The sequence below is a fragment of the Podarcis gaigeae genome, assembly GCF_964106915.1.
Source record: "Podarcis gaigeae genome assembly, chromosome: 12".
Classification (NCBI taxonomy): Eukaryota; Metazoa; Chordata; class Lepidosauria; order Squamata; family Lacertidae; genus Podarcis; species Podarcis gaigeae.
In genome coordinates this window covers 769,726-783,820 of record NC_139688.1, presented here as the reverse complement: position 1 = coordinate 783,820, position 14,095 = coordinate 769,726, and the positions used below count along the sequence as shown (strand labels likewise).

The window sequence follows — 14,095 nt, the reverse complement described above, 5'->3', positions numbered from 1 at the left end:
GCTGCCAAGCCGGGACTCTTCCAGCCAGAACAAGCCCCTCTGGCCTCCTGGCTGCTGGCCACCCGGCTCTGCTCTGCCTCCATGAATACACCAGTACCTCTACTTACGAACTTAATTCTGTTCTTAACCTGAAACTGTTCTCAATTAGAGGCGTGCTTTTGCTAATGGGGCCTCTTGCTGCCGCTGTGCCGCCGGCACACGATTTCCATTCTTATCCTGGGGCAAAGTTCTCAACTCGAGTTAACTCTTCCAGGTTAGCAGAGTTTGTAACCTGAAGTGTTTGTAACTCGAGGTACCACTCTTCCCCTGAATACGGGCTGCCCAGGAGGGGGGAGAGTTGCTCTTGTGCTTGCTTGCCGATTTCCCACAGAGGCCCTGCAGGAACAGGATTGCTGGAGGCAGGGACAGAAACCCAGACACATCAGCTAGGCACCTAATGGCTCCTTAAACCAAAGTTGCAGTCACCAAAACAGAAGGTCTGGTTCTGGTTGCCATTTGGGGGCCCTAAAGTCCTCTTTGGGGTGCCACGTCCTTCATGCTGCCAGCCTGCATCTGTCTCTTCTTTCTCCTGGTAGGATGCCAACCGCTCTGGGGCCTTTTTGGCCAAAGAGCCCAAACACAGCAAATAGGCAAAGGAACGAAGGTGCCTTGGTGTTAAAAGAGGACACGGGGGAAAGTTGATAGAGGAGGAGAAGGCTGTTGATGGTTGCTAGCAGTGTGGGAAACTCAGATGTATAAGGTAGGGTGACCTTGGGGGCCGGTCACCCAGTCTCAGCCCAACACGAGGTGGTTGTGGGAATTAAACAAGGAGGGAGAGGAGAATCGCGTAGGCCACCTTGGGCTCCGTGGAGAAAGGGGGGAGACATAAATGCAGGAGGCAAACAAACAGGCCTGAAGGGGCTGCCTCCTCAAGAAACAAACAACAGAGCCTGCAAACCAGACGGCCTGATGTGGCAGACTCCAAGGCTCTCCCACCCGAGGAGGGGCAAAGATCTGCCTTGCTGCTGGGCTTGGAGAAGGCTTGGGCACCAACTTGATCTCCCAACCAGCCTCTGTTTGGTTCTGTCCTGTGTCTGGTTCTGGTTTGGTGCCCTTTCTGCTCTTCCTCGCCTCTCTCTCTCTCTTTTGGCTTCGGCTGGGGTTTTGGCTGCTGCCCCTTCTGAGTGTGGGAAAAGCAGGTAATAAACTCAGGAGGTGAATAAGGCGCCTCGCCTGCTGCCGGAAAGGCCAGAATTGACTGGAAACGGAAGGGCAGCTTCGTTTCTGAAACAATGGACGGGGCTCTGCCAACGGCATCTGCCAAGAGGCCGGCACTCTGCACATGCTTAGAGGCACCCACAAAACTGAAGAACTGTAGCCTAACCACCTGCAACGCAGGAATCACAGCTGAAGAATCCCCAACAGACCAGAGCTGTCAACGTTTTCCTTTTTTTTAAAGGGAAATTCCCTCATTCTGAATAGGATTCCTCACAAGAAAAGGGAAATGTTGACAGCTATGCAACAGACGCCCATCCAAACTCTGCTCAAAACCTCCTGTGAATCACAGAATTGTAAGGGACCCTCAGGCTCCATCTAGTCCAACCCCCTGCAATGCAGTTCCCAGTGGAGTGAGGAGAAGAGAATGCCAGGCCCAAAGGCGGCGGCAGCAGCAGCAGGGTGAGGTGGGGTGTCCACACAAGCCAGGATGCAGCCATGGAAGGAGCTCTGGGTCAGAAGAGGAAGGGCCAAGGGGCTGCCTGCAGGCGGAAGCTAGGAGGGATGATGATGATGAGAACTGCAGGGCAGGAACACTCAAAAGTGCCAGGTTGCCAACCCAGAGTCTGGCCTGACCAGAGGCCCAGCGCCTTCCTTGCTCCTGGTTTCATGTCCAGAAATGAAAGGAAAAGCAGAGAGCAGCTGGGTCTTCCGGACTGGTGTCATGGGATGTGGCGGCCACCTCAAATGCAAGAGCAGCTGGATCAGGCCAGTCGCCTACCTGGTCCAGCCTCTTGTTCTCACAGGGGCCAATGAGATGCCCTTATTCAGAAACCATGAGCAGGATCCGAGCGCCAGAGCAACTCTCCCGCAACTGGGATTCAGAGGCACTCAGCCACCCCCACCGTCAATTGTCCTAACCCTCTTTGAAAGCCATCCAAGCTGGTGGTCATCACTGTGGGAGGGAGTTCCACAGGCCAGTTATCTGCTGTGTGAAGACAGACTTTCTTTCGTCCTTCCCGAACCTTCCACTATTAGGAGCAAAAGGTGAGCTGAGGTTCTGGCGCTGCACAGCGCCCAGACGGACCCAGGGCAGGGATCCAGGAACTCCTCCCTCTCGCCCCCAAGAGGGGTGCCGCCTGAAGAGGCTGGCACGGCCTGCAAGGCAATGCCGGCCCTCCAGGGAGGTGGGAGGGAGTGCCAGGAATGAGCCCCCCCCCCCGGAGAATTCCTCCCTGGTGAGAGGAGGCGGGCTGCAGGCTGGATCTTTCCTTCCTGGGAATGCAGTGCCCCCCCACCTCCAAGGTTATGCAACGGGAGCAGCACCTTCCTAGCGGGCGCCCAGCCCTGCCCAGAAAGCGAGGGAAGGTGTTGGCACCATCCGCGCCCACAGCAAGGTGTGTCCCTGGCGGCTCCATCCCATCCAGAAACATCGGCATCCCTCCTGCTCATGGAAATGGCTCCTGGCAAATCCCCCCTGCGCGCACCCGGCCTCCAGGTGCCCCTGCAGCGCCTGCCCCTGCCCCAGATGCCCTCTGCCTGCGGGGCCCCGGGGCCTGGATTCAGATCCTGCCCCACGCTGGGTGGCTCGCCTGGCCTTTGGGGTGGACCCCGGGCAGACCTCTGCATCGCGGGCTGAGCAAGAGAAAGGGAGACATCCCCCCCCGCCCAGGTTGCCACGGCAGAGCGCAATGCGCGAAGCTGGAGCCGGCGCTCTCCAAAATCGCAGGCCGGCCGCGCGCTGCAGGCGCCGCGGGAGCGCGGCCAGGGGGATGTTCGGGAGTTTCGAGTCCCGCCTGCGGGGAATCTCCCAGCCCCACCGGCAAAGGCACCTGGCGGAGCGCAAGTCCTGGATGGGGGGCTCCTCAGCCGATTCTCCCCAGGGAGGGCGCTCCCTCGCTTCTCCGCCCAGCGCGTGCCTCTGAGCACACGCAGAGCGCGCCTGCCTCGGAGCAGGAGGGAGCCCAGCGCGCGGCCCCGGGAGGCCCGTCCGCCCCCTCCTCCTCCTCCTGGGCCAGAGGATGGGACGCAGGCACCCCACCCCAGTCCGCCCTCGGCTCGTCTCCCGGCCCCGGGAGGCTCCAGCTCCGGCCCGCCGGTGCCTCGCGCGCGCTTCTTCTCCTCCCGCGCCGCCGCCGCCTCGCGCGCGCGCCCGTCACTCACCCGCTCCAAGAGCCCCAGCAGCAGCCTCAGGCGCGCACCCGCCAGCCCGGCCCCTCCAGGTCCGAGGAAGCAACCTCGGCTCGCCAAGCAGGGGGGAGCGCATGCGCAGCTGGACCCTGCGCGCTCCCGACTCCGCCACGTGCACGGCAGGAAAGCCCCCGCCCCCTGAGAGGAGAAGCGGGGGCCCCGCCCAGGCGGAGAAAGAGGCGGACAGAGGGACGGGCAGAGACCCCCAGGGTCGGAGGGAGGCAAAAGGCGTGCAGGGGGATGCCTGCTTTGCGCGCAAGAACCGCCAGAGCGCGCGGATCCAGGGGGGACTGGCGCTGGGACTGGAGGCAGCCTGGCTGCTAGCCAGAGACAGCCTCCGCCTCCGCCCGGAATTTGTGCAATCCTCTTTCCGCAGGATCCTAGAATTGTAGAGTTGGGAGGGATCTAGTCCAGCCCCCCGCAATGCAGGAGTCTCCGCTCAAGCCGTCCAGGCCTTTGGCCATCCTGCCTCCCTAGTCTAACTAGGGGAAGAAGAACTTCCTTTCACCTGCCCTCCATCTTCCAAGGTCCAGCGCGATGAGGAAGGGAGGAAAACTCTCCTCTTTCCCCTTTCTTCCATGCCAGGTGGAACTGGATATCAACGTCCTTCCCGCCCCAGCTCAGAGGCAGCAGGCGAGGCTTTCACCGCCTTCCCTTGACCCGCGGGGGAGATCTCGGCAAGATCCCAGACGCGGCACCCAGAGTTTGTAAGGTGCCTCGTTGTGAAATGTGTTTCCCCTTGACCTTAAACCCACAAGAGGCTGAGTCACCAGTGGAATAAAGGTTGGCATATTCTCCAAAGCTTTATGGCAATAAAGGTTGGCATAGTCTCCCACGGGACAGGCGCACCTCGAAGAAAGGAGCGAGAGAAGGAGCCGAAAGAGAGAAGAAGGGAGTGTGGCACTAAAAAGAAAGAGGGAAAGGGAAAAGGAAGGTTTCCTCTGTCCTGAAGCAGAGCAGTTACAAACGAATAACATATGAAGGAGAGAAAAAAATAATAATATCAACAATCACAACAGGTACAGAGCCGTCTCTCCAAGGAGGAAAATATCACAGAAGCAACCCCAGTTGTGGTTCACTGAATGCACAATAGCCAGATGAAAGTATCATTCATAGACTCGCAGAATAAGGTTACCAGACATCCCTGTTTCCCGGGGACAGTCCCACGATTTACAGATCAGTCCCCATACAAAACCCATTGAAGTTGAAAAGTGTCCCTGGATTCATTGAAAAAAATCTGGTAACTTTTTACTCGGCTTGATGGGAAAGGAGATTAAGACAAAAGATCAAAGACTGTTTATGTACGCCACAGGTGCTGCAAGGACTTTGTTGGCCCCAAACTGGAAATTAAAGGAAGTTCTTACGATTGCAGAATATGCCAGACGAAAGTGATTGACTATGTGGAATTAGCCAAACTGACGGGAAGAATTTGGGATCAGGACAATCAGACATGCCCAGAAAATTGGAGTAAATTTATTGTATATTTAAAAGATAGCCTTACAAATATAAGGACACTAGCAGGACTGAAGTAACTCCTACAATGTAGATGAAAAAAGTGAAAAGATAAAATATGTAAATGGATGTGATATGGGAGGGAAGTCACAAGCTCAGCTGAGCTAAAATGGTTTTGTGTTGATTAAAGTATTGTAAGAAAGAATATGTAAAGAAAACAATAAAAATTCATTGGGGGGGTGGAAAGAAAAAAAATCTGGTAACCTTATCGTAGAATCCTAGAATTGCAGAGCTTTAAGGGACCCAAGGGTCATCTAGTCCAACCCCCTGGGATGCAGGAATCATAGCTCCAGGTACTCTGACTGGGGCTGCCTGACCTTCATTTATAAACCTCCAGGGACGGAGAGTGCACAACCTCCCAAGGGAGACCGTTCCACAATATTGCCATGTGGACGGAAGCCATGCTCAAGAGACTGTGCATATTCCACAAAAGGAATATGGCTCCCTAAAAGTTTGTGCTTCCCTTTCCAGCAGGGGGCTCTCAGTGCCAGGCTCTTAGCTAGCACATAAGCCTAGAGTCCTACATTTGCGACAGCCGAGCCTCAAAGAGATTTACATTAAGAGTCTTCCTGCGCCTGACATTTATTAATCCGGCGGCTTTTAACAAATGGGTAATAAGATCTTCATTAGGCATTCCTTGGGCTTCTAAAGAAAAATAAGGTAATCATGCTATTTTGGGATCTGATTGGACTGGGGATTTCATCATCTGGTTTATGGTCTGGAAACCTTTTTCCTAATAGGGAACAGTCTTTAGAAAGCACCAGCAAATGAGGTACAGGGAGCCAGGAAGATTGCAATCCTGATAAGCTGAGCACACCAGGCTCCCTCCTGCCCAGCAACCCAGAGAGGCTTTATTTTTTGTGTGTGTGGGGTGTGTGTGTGTGTTCCTGGCTGGTGGCATTGTGTTCCCTCCCTTGGCCAGAAACAGGAGCAGCAGCTTGCAGGGAGAAAGCTCTGCAAAGCAGGAAACTCCATCCAAGAGTCACAGAATCATAGAGTTGGAAGGGACCCCCAAAGGTCATCTAGGCCAACCCCCTGCAAGGCAGGCATCTCAGCTCAAGCATCCATGACAGGTGGCCCTCCAACCTCTGCCTAAAAACCTCCAAGGAAGGAGAACTCTGAACAAAGAGCTGATTCCAGTAAGAACATGCCTTATAGCAAGTCCCACCACTGGTCCGTTGAGCTCAGTATTTATACTGTTATGGATTAACATAATTGTGGAAAACGGAAAGGCACTTTAATTTTGGGGCTTGGGGTAGGGTGTGGTGCTTGTGCAACGGTGGAGTCAATGCAGGGCTGGGTGCCCTCGAGGTCATTGCCTCGGACCCTCTGGTGACCGGCGGAAGGGTGAAGGAAGGCACCCCCCCTTTCCGCAACAGTCCCCTATTCGGAGATAGATTTGCATTAAAGTTCTGTAAGAACTTGCAAATCCTTTCTCCGCACCCTATATTTCAGTGATCTCATATTCTCCTTCCCCCAAGTGTCTCATCTGCACATACTCTGGGAAGGTTGGGGTGCATGTCCCTCCCTGACTGGACAGCAAAAAGTCCGTCGCAATCCTGGTCTGCAAACTCAGCTGTCTTACCTCAGACAGTTCCGACATCAGGGAGTCCGTAATCTGGGTTGCTTCCTGCATGAATTTGAGGAGGATGTCAGTAAGTCGAAGAATGTCTACATGATTAGATCCTGCCCCATAGGCGGGGAAGAGGGCTCGGCCTACAGTTTCTCCATTTGCAGCAAAGTCTGAGAGGTCTGACAGCTCCTTCTGCTCTCTTTTATTCCTCTGTCTCCCGGGGGGTAGATGTGGGACTACCCTGATTCCAGGGACGATGTATCCTACGAAACAGGATCCAGACATGTGTGGACTTACCCAGGTGTACGTGCGGTGTCCACACACCCAGAATAAGCCGCTGAGGTAGGATTCCATCCTGCCCGAAGCAAAAGCCTGCAGTAGCATAGAGTCCGTGGGCTGAGGCTTCCAGTTGGGGGGTGGCCGACAACAGTGGCCCAGGCAATAGTGAGGTTTGGGAAAGTCTGGGAACCCCCTATGTCGGTGACGGTGACTTGGCCGGTGGCTAGGATCTTCAAGTCAGAACTACATGTGCTGGATCTGATGAAGGTCCCTTCTCCGGTGAAGCTGCGGCAGAGGGGTCCTTTCGTGGGGCCGGTGAGGTACAGATACTGGTGTGTCAGGTTTAACGCGGTTAGGTTCCAGGAGGTAACATCGCCGGAACGAAATTGCTCCAAAGTCACTGGCACTGGGACAAGGGGAAGGCTCTGTTGAAGGTGGCTGGGTGTGTGGGCGCAGATCCAACAATCTGGGTAGGTTGCTTCCTTTGCCACCTGGCTGAGGAGTTTGATGTAGGAGTTTTGTTCCCAGGAGGAAAGAAGATCTTCTCCTGGGAGGGCGGGGTCGGTGCCAAGTTGTTGGGGTGCAGTACCGAATGGGTGGAGTGGGTCGGTGGTGTTGAGGAGCCGCCGATCCTTGGCAATGCCTCCGCACCTCAGAGGCCCGACATTGTCCCATGAGGGGGAGCATGAGGGGTGCACGGCGTGGTGCCAACCTTCTAGGTACTCGGCCCCCTTCCACTCATGAGTGACCCCAAGGCTCCACAGGCAGCAAAACTGCCTCAGACAGAGTCCCTGGAGTTGAGGGTTCCGGGGTCATAAGGAGGCACTGGAACCCGAAGATCAAGTTCTCAGAGGGGTGGTTCGAGTCCGTGTACACATGCGAGGCCCCTCCTACCTTGATCTCGGTCCAATTTGGGCTCCGTGAGACTTCCCCGTTGCTGTAGAGAAGGTAGGTCCCATTATAACAATGTGGTGTAGGTCTTTATCTCGGATGAAAAGTTCCCAGTATTCGTTATCAGTGAGTCGGGGAACAAGCGAATGGCGCAGTAGGGTCCAGGATTCTGGAAGGCAGAAATCAAAACCCCCCATTCGGTTGGGGTTGGACTTTCTCCCGGTCTCAACCTTGTGGTAATCCAGGAAATGATAGTCCGTTTGTAGTCCTGCACAATGGTCCGACGAGAAAGTCGAGATCCCAGTCAGGGCGATGAGGATAAGGAAGGTGAGGATCAAGTTCATGATTGGTTAGTTCACAGTCCACAGTTGCGAGAGACTGGAAAGGGAAGGAGGTAGTCTATAGAGCTGTCAAGGCCAGCTGTCAAAGCGAGCTGTCAAACGAGCTGTCAAGTGAACTGTGAAGCAAGCGGTAGTCTGTGGAGCTGTCAAAACGAGCTGTCAAACAAACTGTTAAACAAACGGCAGTCTATGGAGCTGTCAAAACGAGCTGTCAAACGAACTGTCAAACAAACGGCAGTCAATGGAGCTGTCAAAATGAGCTGTCAAACTCGTTTAAAGTGTAATTTGATGGCGATGGTGTCTGGGATGATCTCGAAAGTCCAGTTGGGCGTTGTGGCGTCTGGTCCTGTCTGTTGAGCCCGACTTTGGCCCCGATCTGGTCCGGTCTGTTGAGCCCGACTTTGGCCCCGATCTGGTCCGGTCTGTTGAGCCCGACTTTGGCCCCGATCTGGTCCGGTCTGTTCCTCGTCATCGTCGATGTAGGTGGCCGGCGAGGGAGGTGGGGTTTCAAAGGTGTAATCCTCTCTGAGGCTTTCCAGCGTCTCCTGGGGTGGTGGCGACGTCTTGCACCTCGTGTGGTGTAGCCACGTGTTCTTCTCTCCTACTTTCACAGCGGTTGGTGAGGTCAGAAGCACTTGGTAGGGGCCTTCCCAAGCAGGTTGGAGGGGTAGTTTCTGATAAACCTTAACCAGGATCCAGTCACCTGGATGGAAGGAGTGGGCTTGGACGTCGATGGGCAGGTTCTGTCCTTTGATGGCTGCGTATTGGTGGAGGCGCTGGAGCTGTGTCTGGAGCTGAATAATATAGTTAGTGAGTTCTGCTTCCCCCACCTCAAGTTCTGAGAGGGGAAACAAGGTGTTGTAAACGGGAGGGGGTCTCCCGAATAGGAGTTCAAATGGGGAAAGCTTCAAAGGTCCAGTTGGGGCACTGCATATGTTATGGAGGACCAATGGGAGCGCATTTACCCATTTCAGCCCTGTGAGCCTGCAAAGCTTTCCTAGTTGTATTTTTATCTCCTGGTTCATACGTTCTACTTGGCCGGAAGATTGTGGATGGTATGGAGTATGTAGATCCCACTTTATTTGGAGAGCCTTGGCCACGATTTGCACTACGTCGGCGGTGAAGTGAGTTCCCCTGTCGCTGTCCAAGCAGCGGGGCACCCCAAATCGGGGAATAATGTCCTGTAGGAGGGCCCTAGCAACTACTGTGGCAGTGGCTTTTCGACAGGGAAATCCTTCCACCCAGGAAGAGAATTGGTCTACTATGATTAGAGCATGCGTGAAGCCCTGACATTGGGGCAAATCAATGAAGTCCAATTGTAAACTTTCAAAGGGGACAAAGGCCCATGGTCTAGCCCCTGGTGGTTTCTGGGCTCACGCTTGGGGTTGAAGTTATTACAGGTGATGCAGTTCTTCGAGGCTGCTGTCTCCGCGGCTGCTATCCCCGGAGCGTACCAAGACCTCTTAACATGCTCTATTAACCTCTCCTTTCCCCAGTGTGTTTATTGGTGAAGGATCCTCACCAGTTTTGGAGTCCAGGCTTTTGGAAGGACGATTCTGCCATCAGGGAGGATCCACATACCATTTTGCTCGGTAGCGCCTATAGATTCCCACATGGCTTTCTCCTCCTCTAAGGCCGATTTGTATATTTGTGTAGGGTCTATGTCGGCAGGAAACTGTAAGGCTTGGAATTCAGATTCATTGTTTGGGGGGCGAAGCGCAGCCATCTGGGCTGCTTTATCAGCTCATCTGTTACCCCTTGAGACTGGGTCCCTTCCTTTGGTGTGCGCCTTACAATGGATGATGGCTATTGCGGTGGTCAAATGGATGGCTGTTAGCAGTCTCTCCACCAGGGCGGCATGTGAGATTTGGGAGCCGGCGGCAGTCAAGAAGCCTCTTTGGAGCCATATTTGGCCGGTCGTGTGCACTAGCCCGAAGCAGTATTTGCTGTCTGTACAAATGGTGGTTCTTTTTCCTTCGCTAATTTCACAAGCGCGTATGAGTGCAATTAATTCCGCGGCTTGGGCGCTATACTGTGGGTTAATTGGGTTGGATTCTAAGACCTCAAAGTCAGAGACAACGGCATATCTGGTCTTTATTTCCCCATCGATGACCTTTGAGTTGCCGTCAGTGTAAAGTATTAAGTCCGGGTTTTCTAAGGGGAGGTGATCTAAATCCTCTCGGGGGACTATTGTGGCGCAGTCATGGTGTGGAGTGCCATCATCAGGAAGGGGTAGCAAAGTGGCTGGGTTGAGGGAATTGACCCGCTTGATGGTGACGTTAGATGGAGTTAGTAGAAGGGCTTCGTAGTGGTTTAGGCGGGAGTTTGAAAAGTGGTGACAGCCTCTCAGGGTTAGGAGGGTGGAGACAGAGTGGGGAACATGAATGGTAATTTCATGTCCCAATACTGTTTCTTGGGCTTTTTCGAGGAGGATCGCAGCGGCGGCAATAGCCCTGAGGCAACTTACTGCTCCCTTTGCGGTATTGTCTAGCTGCAAGCTGTAATAGGCTACTGGCCTTTCTTGATCTCGGAAGGGTTGAGTTAAAACGCCTGAGGCTACCCCCATTTGCTCATGGATGAACAAGTTAAAGGGAATCCGGTAGTCTGGCAGGCCTAAGGCGGGGGCAGATCTCAATTCTCGTTTTAGGCGTTCAAAAGATTTATAGGCTTCCTGCTTGGCAGGGGGTTGGACTCGATGGCCCTTGTGGCCTCTTCCAACTCTATGATTCTATGATTCCTCCCAAACCAATGTATCTGGGTGGTCTTGGCGAGTCATAGCGGATAGGGGTTTCGTGATTTCACTATAACCCGCAATCCAAGCCCGGCAGAACCCGGCCATTCCGAGGAAGCCGCATAGTTGCCGCTTTGTCTTGGGGAGGGGAATTTTGGTGACAGCTTCAATTCTATCAGTTGCAAGGCTTCGGGTACCCACTCCTAGGATGTGCCCAAGGTACTTTACTTCTTGTTTACAGTATTGCAACTTTTTTGGGGACACCTTATGTCCCTTTCGTGCTAGCTCTGAAAGGAGGTGTTTGGTGTCCAATTTGCATGCCTCTTCACTAGTAGAGCATAAAAGCAGGTCATCTACATAGAGAAGGAGGGCGGAGCCAGCAGGTAGGTGTATGTCTTGTAAATCTTGATGTAATATCGCAGAAAAGATTGCGGGTGATTCCACATAACCCTGGGGCAGCCTGGTCCAGGTTAATTGGCTAGGTCCCCAGGTGAACACAAAAAGGAACTGGCTGGCGGGGTCTAAGGGTATACTAAAGAAGGCGGAGCATAGGTCCGCAGCGGTGTACCACGTTGTTCCCGCCAGGATGGTGTTTAGAAGAGAGTTTGGGTTGCCCACCACTGGGTGGCGGGGTATTACGAATTGGTTCACCAGTCTCAGGTCTTGGACAAAGCGATACCGGACTGGGGCTCCTTCTGCTGAAGGTTTTTTTACGGGGAGCACTGGGGTGTTACAAGGTGACGCACAGGGGACCAGGATCCCCTTTTCTAGGAAGTCTTCTATCATAGGCGTTAATCCTTCAATGGCTTCCTTGGGTAGAGGGTACTGCTTGGTGCAAGGGAAGGGCAGGTCAGTTCTATAAGTGATCTTTATTGGAGTGGCTGATATTAAGAGTCCTACGGAGGTTGATTCTGTGCCCCATAATGAAGGGGGTAGTTCATTCTCTAGTTCTGGAGGGAGTTTGGGAAATTGGCGGTCTGATTTCGCTTCTTGTATCATGTCCTGGAACGCGGGGACAGAGTCTTCAGGCATATACAAGTAGATGCCATCCTCGGAACATTTTATTGTGGCGTTGAGTTTACAGAGCAGATCTCTGCCAAGGAGGTTTACAGGACTGCCAGTTAGGAGGAAAGTATGCTCCGCCAGTAGGGGTCCGAGAGTGATTTTAGCCGGTTGTGAGAGTGGGCAAGTGCGGGGTATCCCATCCAGTCCCATGACCTTCCTGGTCTCCGACCCTGGTTCCAGGTGACTGTCGGTTACGGTAGAGTATGTGGCTCCTGTGTCTAATAAACATTGATAGGGGTGGCCGTCGATCTCGCTAGTACAAACAGGGTCTTCTGGTGATAATGTTAGGACGGGACAAATGGCTTGGGTTGGATTGGGATCCCCTTTTAGTTGTCAATATGTAGGGAGGAGCGGTAGCGTTAGTCCAAGGATGAGTAGGTGAATTTATGGTGGGCATTTGAGTCCGTGGACCTGGTTGGGGTCGTTGGCTTTGGGGTAGTGAATTCGGGGGTACTTGCGGAGTATAGGCTGTAGGTTGTTGGTTCCCATATCCCTGGGTTATATTGGGATGTGCTGGGAAAGGAGGATAGCTGGTTCTATCAGGAAAAGGTTTAAAGTCTTGTCCCCCATAGGTTGTTGTACTAAGGTAGGGACAAAACCTTTTTATGTGTCCCTCTTCCTGACAGTGGTAACATCCTCCGGTGGTGGGTCCCCACTGCCTATAGGGATTGGGGGGTCCTCCTCCCCGGACCCCTCTTCCTCAGCCGAAGCCTCTGCCCCGGCTGGGGCTAGGTTCCATGCTTAGCGTTAAGATCTGTTCGATTTCAGGCTTGGTCTCCTTTCGCTTCCTCTCATCCCGGGAATTGTAAACTGATTTGGCTATAGATAAGATTTCACTAATATTTTCCCCGTCATATCCTATTTGGAGATTTAGGGCTTTTCTGATATCTGGGCTGGCTTGGTCTTTAAAAAAGCCTTTGATGATTACTTCATGCTGGGGGTTCTCCGGGTCTATCCCTCCCCATGCTTTGATAGCTGATACCAGCCTGGTATAATAATCTGATGGGTGCTCGTTTGGTCCTTGCAGTACTGTTTGGACCTTCGTCCAATTGACGGTACGCTGTCCAGCAGCTTTTATGCCGTCTAAAATTGCTTTCTTAAATAAATTTAAGCACCAGATCCCGTTGGTGGTGTTGTAGTCCCAGGTTGGTTCTATACGTAAGCATTGAGCTGAGAGAGCCTCTAATCCTTCGGGGCGTCCTCTCTGAGAGTCCGGGAGTTCTATGGCCTCCCCAGCCTTGGCTAGAATGTCCGCCTTTTCGGCTTCATTAAAGAGGGCATTCAAAAGGACGTGGACATCTGGCCAGGTGGGCTTGTGGGTGGAAAAGATAGCGCTGACTTGGTGGTGGCATTTATCTGGATTGTCCCTCATTTGATTTGACCAGGTTACTAGGTCAGCCGTATAGAAGGGTTTGTGCGTATAAACCATCCGGGGGGGGGGGGTGTCCATTAGGTTGGAGAGGCGGAATTGGCAAAGCCCTTAGGGGCATCTGGACCGCAGTAGGACTCGCTTGACTAGAAGTCCCCGGGGTTTCTTCAGGTTTTTGTATAGGGTTTTCTGCAGGACTACGATGTTCTGGGATGTGGTTTTTCTTTCTTCTGGCTTGTAATCGTGTAAGTCTCTGATTCTTGCCCCCCCGTGCCCCTTCCTCCCCTGTTTCTTCGTCGCTATCTGAGTTGTCACTAGGGGCGGGTGGTGTTGGTTCTCTATAGTGAAAGGGGATCAGGGCTTATTCCATAGAATCATCCGCGAGGTGTCCCTCGTAAGGGGGGGGGGGCAGAGGCTGCCTTCCAGGATTTAATATGGGCAGCTGATAAGATGGTGCTCCCTTCGAGGCTTGGAGTCAATCAATCAATCAAGTTTTATTGTGGCAAAAGCCAGTGACATTAAACACCACAAGATCAAACAAAAAGAAATCAACAACAACATCAGAAGAAGAAAAAGATTACACAAGGGAACTTCGCAGTGTGCCATTCAACAGAAGAGATTTACGCTTCCTGATTACTAAAGTGCAAAATTTGGCCACCTCATATGATATTGAGCTTGAGGAGTCTTCCAGAAGGTATTTTCGTAGAATTTCGGGGGAGGATTCCAAATAATGTTGTAGGGGTATAAATTTTGATAAAAGCGGCAAAATAAGTTGAACTCGTTCTTCACTATAAAATTCGCAAAATAGAAGGATGTGTGTGACAGATTCTACCTCATTAGACATACAGGGGCAGAGACGCGCATGCATTGGTACCCGCGTGAATTTGCCGTACAGCACTGCCTTCCGGGATTTAATATGGGCAGCTGATAAGATAGTGCTCCCTTCGAGG

The 14,095-nt window shown here is 52.9% G+C and overlaps 2 protein-coding genes across 3 annotated transcripts in view; both read right to left on the bottom strand.

The window, feature by feature from the left end:
- The window catches only part of SLC4A2 (solute carrier family 4 member 2), a 64,341-nt gene extending 60,851 nt beyond the window's left edge, over positions 1 to 3,490 (bottom strand). The window contains exon 1 of the mRNA XM_083703952.1: positions 3,358 to 3,490. The gene's annotated coding sequence lies outside the window, so the exon portion shown is untranslated. The remainder of the gene's footprint in view (positions 1 to 3,357) is intronic.
- Positions 1 to 14,095, bottom strand: part of LOC310827696 (uncharacterized protein) — a 751,453-nt gene that overhangs the window by 588,700 nt on the left and 148,658 nt on the right. The window lies entirely within an intron of this gene.